Genomic DNA, 7604 nt, shown 5'->3' with positions numbered 1-7604 from the left:
GTGGAGTCGCTGACCATGGGGGTGTTCAAGAAACATTTGGATGTTGTGTTGAGGGATATGATTTAGCTGAGAAGTATTGGTAATGGTTGGACTGGATGATCTTCTAGGTCTTTTCCAACCTTGATAATTCTGTGTGATTCTGTGTGTGTCTTTTCAAAAACATCACAAATGAGACTGTGATGTGGATTAAATGAGTGATGTCAACTGATAACATGCTGAACATGAGCCAGCAGTGTGCCCAGGTGGCCAAGAAGACCAGCGGTGTTCTGGTTTGTGTCAGATATGATGTGTCCAGCAGGAACAGGGAAGTGATGGTCCCTCTGTACTCAGCCCTTGTGACCACAGAATCACAGAATGACCTGGGTTGGAAGGGACCTCAAGGATCATGAAGCTCCAACCCCCCTGCCTGGCAGGGCCACCAAACTTCCATGTTTACTAGATCAGGTTGCCCAGGGCCCCATCCAAACTGGCCTTGAACACCTCCAGGGATGGGGCACCCACAACATCCCTGGGCAGTCTGTTCCTGGACCTTACCACTCTTCTAGTAAAGAACTTCCCCCTAACATCCAATGTAAATCTTCCCTCTTTCAACTTAAAACCGTTTCCCCTTGTTCTACTATTATCGGCCCTTTCAAAGAGTTTACACCCCTCCTGATTATAGGTACCCTTCAGGTACTGAAAGGCTGCAATGAGGTCACCCTGCAGCCTTCTTTTCTCTAGGCTGAACAAGCCCAGCTCCCTCAGCCTGTCCTCATAGGGCAGGTGCTTCAGCCCCTTGACCATCTTCGTGGCCCTCCTATGGACCCTCTCCAACAGCTCTACGTCTTTCTTGTTCTGAGGGCAGGGAGGTTTGAATCACAGAATCAACTAGGTTGGAAAAGACCTTGCAGAGTGTCATGTCCAAAAGTCAGCCTGACCTACTGAGTGCTATCACTAAACCATGTATGTCCCTTAATGCCAAGTTTATAGTGAAGAGATTCAGGTTGGACATGAAGAAAACATTCTTATCCACGAGTTGTCAGGCTGTGGAATGGGCTGCTCAGGGAAGTGGTGGAGTCATCAGCCCTGGAGGTGCTCAAAAACTTGTAGATGTTGTACCAAGGAACCTGGTTTGGTGCGAAATATTGCTGGTAGGTAGACTGTTGGACTGGATGATCTTGGATGCCTTTTCCAACCTTGATGATTCTATGATTCTATATGGATAACAGCTCCAGAGCTAGGGATTCCACCACTCCTTTGAGCAGCCATTCTAATGCGTGACCCTTTCCATGAGATAATTCTTCCTAATACCCAATCTGAAACTCCTTTGTCACAATTGAGACAATTTCCTTGTGATCTATCACTTGTCACCTGAGAGAGGAAACTGACCCTCACTTTGGCAGAACTTCTTCCAGGTTTTTGTAGAGAGTGGTAAGGTCTCTCCTCAGCTTTCTCTTCTCCAGACTGAACAGCCTCAGCTGTTCTTCGCAACCCTTGTGTCCAGGTCCTTTACCAGCATCGTGGCTCCTCTCTCCAAGTATTCAAATATCACTATACCTTTCTTGTAGTGAGGGGCCCCAAACTGAACACAGTAATTAAGATGTGGCCTCACCAGAGCTGAGTACATGGGGACAGCTGCCTCCCTGCTCCTGCTGGCCACACTAATTCTGGTACAATCCAGGATGCCATGGCCTTCTTGGCCACCTGCACACGCACAAAATTTCTCAGGGTGTGAACCACCCAAAGCACTGGCTGGTGGTGGCCATTTCCCCCTGTGCTCCCAGGTCTTCATGCCTGGCATTGGCTGGCAGCTCCCACAAGCCAAAACCTTTGCTCCTTGTCTCAAGGTGCTGCCTGTTGGTGGGATTTTCACAGCCCATACTGCTGTGAGGGCAAAAGGGAAATTGCTGCTGAAAGCCCTGCAAATGCAGCAATGTTTGCCTAATGAAGCCCGGTGGAGGCTTCTGCGATAACAAACCCATAGGTATAAACTTGTGTGCTCCCCTGCTTCCACCAGTGTATCTCCAAGTGTAGTATTAGTGCTTTGCAGTCTGCCTGACCAAAGTACTGGTGGGACAGGACTCATAGGAGTCTGTTAGCTTGACCTCAGTCCCGGGATCCCTGTAGTTTCTTGTAAATGTGCCACAGCATGCTGAAAATTACAGACCTGAGTGATTTAACATTGCACCACATGATAAATGCTGGGAATGCTGAGCAGCTAATTCAAACAAGCATAAAGTTGTGGATGCAATGATTAACAAGGAAAGTATCTTAGACTGACACAGCTGAGTTGCACGGGTGCATTTCAATTTGATATAGGTGAGTAACTGCAAATAAAGTGAGCAAACTAATCCGTTCTGACATGGCAGCGCTTGTGGCACTCGGCACCTTTGGTGGTAACGTATTCCTGGGTGGGAGAGGATAGTTCAGAATAAGGTGTGCTTGATAATAATTGAATATTCACTTGATAAAATATATTTTAGTAAATATCAGAGAAAAGTGACTTCTTGTCAGTTAGAAGGAGGACTAATTAATGACACAGAAGACATACTGTTATTTGTTTTAGGCTGGAGTGAGGGGGCATCAGCTGTGAGGAGACACTTTTAGACCTGGAACGATCTACCTATCAATAAGAGGAGAAAGAGCTCTGAGGATTTGTACAAGAGAAATCTAAAATCACTGGCTTTTGAGCTTTAAAGAGAGCCACTGGAGCATGACATACATTAGGTGAATTTATCGTGCAGTGAGCAAAACATGTGGGAGGCAGTGAACCTGTTATTTGTCTTTCTTAGCTTTATCCTCATATTGATTTTTATTGAAATTGAAACTTTGAAGAGCAGGAAGGTTAAATGCTTAAAAGAGAAATAAAAACTGAGGAAACACAAGGAAACAGCTGATATACGAAACCCTTTAAAATAAATCTGGAATGAAGCAGTAAACTTTTCAGCTGCATACCTTCCACTGCTTCAAAACATTCTGTGTAACTAGCAAGTGACCTGTTAGAGGACAAGATCTATTGAAATGTATATATTTTCTCCTAAGCAAAAATATCTTGTAAAGGAGCTTATTTCTCTGAATAAGCTGCTAAAAGGAATATATTTTCTGTTTAAGGAGGTTACATTTATTTGTTTAGTGCATTTCTGCTGAAGTTGGATGCCTACTCAGTGAACAAATATTTCAGAAATTGTTTGTGATCTGGTGGTGCCTGAGGTTTAGTTGAAATTTATGGGATGATGTTACCAACTCTTCAGGAGCGTGGAAAATACTTCTGTAGAGCTGAGAGAGAGAGACTGGTCTCTCTCTGTCAGGTATGTCTGCTGGGGCACTTGGGTGTAAGGATCAAACACATGGGCAGGAGATCGGTGTCTGGACACTGCTGCTAATAAATCTGCAGAGAAAGGATGGAAGAGGACAGGTTAAAAGCCAAGATCCTCACCACCAGTGATCTCCCAGGATTAAGGCTTTCTTTGTGAAATAGCTGAAACGTGTTCCTGAAATTTCAGAAACCTTGAGACTACAAAAGGCAAAAATATAAAACGTTGCTTATCACAGAAAAGTTTTTTGATGAAGACTTTGAGGAAGCCAACCTTGGACAAGATAAACAGGTCAGAGTACTAAACTGAGCTCTCTACCTCTTCTCAACTTGAGACTCATTTATTTATTTTTTGATATATGAAGCTGAATAAAACCACTGCATTTTTGACATAAAGTGTATGAATTACCTATATTGTAGCTCAGTGTATGTTTTCCACCAGCATGTCAAGCAGAGATAGCTAGGAGCCTAACTGAGGATGTAAGCGGTGTGTTTGGTTAGGCCAAGTGGTAAACGAGAGGTAACTTGTGCATCTGTACTGGTTCTGATAAAATATCAGAATGTGTGTTTGGATGCTTGGCTTTGTGAAATGTCTGGAAAATGCCAGGTTGCACCAAGCCAGAATATCCACTCTCAGTATCTGCTTCTGCAACAGTGAAGTCTGCTAGAGTTTGGAATTAAGAATTTCCTGTTCAAGAAACAAGGTTGGATCCTTAGATCTTATGAAGGACTTCTCGAGTGATTTTATCTGATTTAGGGGAATACAGAATGAAATTTTCCAAAAGCAAGAGTAAGGGATTTAAGCTTGGGATTCTGGTGCCTAAATTAAAAACTCTTGTACACAAAACCATGTACTTTCTGAAAGGGTGACAGGTTCCCAGTGCTGGGGATTTTTTTGTTGACAAGCCCCACAGAGTGACAGCCCTCCTATACAGCAGTGTCTGCCTTTCTGGTTCCTGGTGCTGTTTAGAGGCAATCAGAAATTCCTAGCTCTGAAGTACCCTCTGTCTATTCTGTAGACTACCTTTGCTCTTTGTAAGCTCACACTTAGCCTTTCTTTTCAAAATAAAGGTGAAGTTCAGCTTTTTCCTTAAAAGAATGTCACGTTTCTGGTGATAGAAGAATGTTGTGCCACTGGAAAGTAAAAGAGTGCCAGAGGTCAGGGTGTAAATCTCTACCCTTTGGGTAAGTGAGCTGGGGGCAGAGTAAGATGTTGCTTTGGCGATATAGTAGTTCTTGAGACAGACAGTAAGCTTAGTGCAGATTAGTCTTCACATGAAATAATAAAGGATGACAAATTACTTCAATAGGTTCAGTTTTCTTTTTGAGTTTAACTGCCCTGACTTTATCTCATCTCAAAGTAGAATGTACCTGCTCTCAAGCTGCATTATCCATGAAGGGATTTAAAGTTACTAGCTCAGACTTGGGCATCCTTCTCTTAGACATCCAAACTGAAGCCAGTAAAACCCTGTTTTTTATGACCTCGTTAGGACTTTTTGATGTTACCCTTCTAACAGTTGTATTTTTCTTGCCATGTGTCAGCAAGGAACCAAAGATGTAAATAAAAAGGCTGGATATATCTGAAGCTGGTGCAACTTGCATACTAGGAGAGATTAGACTATCCTCGTTTTTTGTTTTGAGGCACACGTAAGAGATTGATTTCCTGTCAGACTCTTTTTCAGATGAATATTTTATCCAAAAAAGTTGAATTATATTAAAATTACATCCTAGGGTGAGAAGTTCCAGTAGTATTACGCTGTGCCGACACTCTAACATACCTGTAATTGTATGCCTTAGCCTAAGGATATATCCATGGGCTTTTTAGGTAGCTGTGCTGAGCTCTGCCCACAATGTGCTAGAGGCTGTGTCTCTGCACTTAGCATGGCACTCAGTCCAAGCTCAGACCCAGGCAGAGGTTTGGCTTGTGGCCGCTTTGCAACACCACACAGACATGCACTAAAGCCAGCTTTGTCCTGCTAAAAGCAAAGCATCAGGGCATGTGCCTTGATATTGTGGCCACCTGGTGCAGTCCTGCTCATGCCTATATTGCCTTAACTCACCCCTACAAAGACATAGCGTTGTGTTGCTTGCTAGGCCATGCCTGGGGGCTGGCTGGAGAAGGATGGTTGAAATGACCCCAAACTGCACCAAGTAGAGCCCCAACTGTCAAAAACATTGCATCCTGCACTTATTTTACTTACTAAACTGCGTACAGGAGAAGATTCTCCTGTTTTCCCACGCAGGGAACATCTTCAGGATGGAGGCCATTATTCTGCATATTTTGGCCATGAGCAGATCCAAAGAAGGGCATTATGACTTGTGAAGGGCTTGGAAAACTGGGACTATTTAGTGTGGGGAAGAGGAGGCTGAGGGGAGACCTTATTGCTCTTTTCAAGTACTTGAAAGGTGATTGCAGTGAGAGTGGGGTTGGTCTCTTCTCACTGGTGACAGGTGACAGGATGAGTGGAAATGGCCTCAAGTTGTGCCTGGGGAGGTTTAGGTTGGATATCAGGAAAAACTTATTTGAAGAAAGGGGTGTTAAGCACTGGAATAGGCTTCCCAGGGAGATGTTTGAGAAACCATCCCTGGACGGATTTAGAAACCGTTTGGATGTGGTGTTCAGGGACATGATTTAGTGGAGGGTTGTTGGAGTTAGGGTAGGATGGTTAGGTTGTGGTTGGACTTGATAAACTTTAAGGCTTTTTCCAATCTGAGCAATTCTATGATTCTGTGATTCAATGATTCTACGTTCTATGACAGAATGCTCTTCCTTCCACCAGAGCTTGTGCCATAAAATATGTTACTGAGAAAATACATGTTTGAGTGGGATAGACCCTCACGTGATTTAAAATGTCATTATGATCTCATAATCACCACCTTGTGGTGCTTGCTGCTAGGTGAAGATCTATGCACTGAGAGATCACAGAATCATAGCTTCATCTGGTTGGAAAAGACCACTAAGGTTGTCTATATCAAGGAATGAAGCAAAGAACTGCAACTAGAAAAGTATGGACAAGTTACAGATCATTGAAATAACAGAATCATAGAATCACAGAGATCTTCCCTTCCCTTCCCTTCCCTTCCCTTCCCTTCCCTTCCCTTCCCTTCCCTTCCCTTCCCTTCCCTTCCCTTCCCTTCCCTTCCCTTCCCTTCCCTTCCCTTCCCTTCCCTTCCCTTCCCTTCCCTTCCCTTCCCTTCCCTTCCCTTCCCTTCCCTTCCCTTCCCTTCCCTTCCCTTCCCTTCCTCAGGAATTAACAGTGTAAAATCTTAATGAGTAGCTTGTGCTGAGCAGTGCGATTCTCCTCAGTTACTCTTCCCGTCTTGAATGTTTACCAACCAATTGGAACCTTCCTTAAAACCAAGAGATTTATAATGAAAAGTCAGCCCTAATTGAATTTCTTCATTAGGAACACCATCAAACAGATACAGAACACCTTACAGCACCTTGTTTAAATTAGATTCATTTTTCTGATTAATTATTAAAAGGAAAGTTTAAAAAATCATAAAATCTTAAGTGCTATTAAAAATTGATTAGGAATGCATTCTTTCATTGACCCAGTTTGTATTTTTTTTAATTTTTTTTTCCATCAAAGCTAATACGTTTGAGTAGCTGCCTCAGACAGAAGTTTGTAATCATTTGGTCATCAGTCAATTAATCACAGCTTCATAAATATTGATCTCAGATTACATTTATTTTTCATTCTTGAAAGATAGTTTTTTTATTAATTTAGGCTCACTCACATACATTGTGGTTTATGCTGAAATTATTTTTAAAAGTTCTATTAAAATTTAATTTGAGCAGCTCGCTAACAATGCAGTCACTGCACATTGTGCCACCTCTCGGCAAGTTTGTCACCTCGTGCTTAAGGGTCCCAAGTACCCACAGTGCGCCAGAGCAAGGCCTGCTGGTTGGTGTCCTTCACCTTAAAAAGCTTCTGTTGGAAGTTGCTGGCCACTGCCACCTTAGGGAAAATGAGTGATTGGAATGTAATCGTGGATTTATTTCAAGAGAAGAAAGGAGAGCTCTGTGGTTTCCCATCCTGCCTTCAGTGAGTGTGTTCCTGATTCCTCTTAGTCCACTATAGAAAAATCATGCCCTCCTGGTGGCCATCCAGAGTGGTGTCAGCTCTTTGTCCTCACCCAAGCTGAAGACAAGCCTCTTGAGTAGGTGTTCTTGTGGGTGCTTGTATCAGATGTGCCCTGGTCCTGCTGTATTAGCTGTCATGGAGTTCATATAGAGGCAGTGACCCATTCCAGGATGGTGAAGGTACCTGGAAGGACTCTTGCAGTGTCTTCTCTTGTGCCTGGCTGA

The sequence above is a fragment of the Coturnix japonica genome, chromosome 1, assembly GCF_054131305.1.
Source record: "Coturnix japonica strain WE chromosome 1, WE-NBRP24, whole genome shotgun sequence".
Taxonomy (NCBI): Eukaryota; Metazoa; Chordata; class Aves; order Galliformes; family Phasianidae; genus Coturnix; species Coturnix japonica.
The sequence above is the reverse complement of the archived record's forward strand: the minus strand, read 5'-3'. Positions refer to the sequence as shown.